General features: G+C 46.5%; 1 long non-coding RNA gene across 1 annotated transcript; it reads right to left on the bottom strand.

Moving 5' to 3' along the window:
* Positions 1-150: 150 nt before the first annotated feature.
* LOC112486720 (uncharacterized) lies at positions 151-462 on the bottom strand. Its single transcript, XR_003049196.1, has 2 exons — positions 264-462; positions 151-190 (listed from the first exon to the last, which is right to left on the bottom strand). It is a non-coding gene; the product is annotated as an uncharacterized LOC112486720 (long non-coding RNA).
* Between the last annotated feature and the right edge of the window lie 22 nt (positions 463-484).

The raw sequence follows: 484 nt of genomic DNA, 5'->3' as shown, positions 1-484 counted from the left end.
AGACCTTCAGTACTGGAATGTAGTACTTGTGTTAGCACTATAGTACTGCTGTTAGGACTGAAGTTCTGGTGTTAAGACTGCAGTACTGGTGTCTTTACCGTCAGCTCCTTCTTCTTGCTGTCCTTCACGAACTTCTGTCTCTTTTTTTTCCCACGCAGAGCCAGGTCAAACTCCTGCAGGGCCTTAGACACTGACACACAGTTCTCTTCAGTTCCCATTCAGGCCAGGTTTAGAAGGGACTCGCTCATTTCTTTAGTACTTACTGCGACTTTGTTTTCTCTCCTGCTGAGTCTGGAACCAGACTCTCTGGGTCTGAGAGGACGAGGCAGAGCCGTCCAGACGCTTCTGAGCCACACTCAACTACAGACAGGAACCAGACACAGAACATGAACTGCATGGCTGAATGGGTCCAAACAATCAATCAATCAAGCATCAATGAATCTATTAATAAATGATGACATGTCATTCAGTCACAGTCACACCG

This window comes from Cynoglossus semilaevis, unplaced genomic scaffold (assembly GCF_000523025.1).
Source record: "Cynoglossus semilaevis isolate Cse_v1.0 unplaced genomic scaffold, Cse_v1.0 C18798741, whole genome shotgun sequence".
Taxonomy (NCBI): Eukaryota; Metazoa; Chordata; class Actinopteri; order Pleuronectiformes; family Cynoglossidae; genus Cynoglossus; species Cynoglossus semilaevis.
The sequence above is the reverse complement of the archived record's forward strand: the minus strand, read 5'-3'. Positions and strand labels throughout refer to the sequence as shown.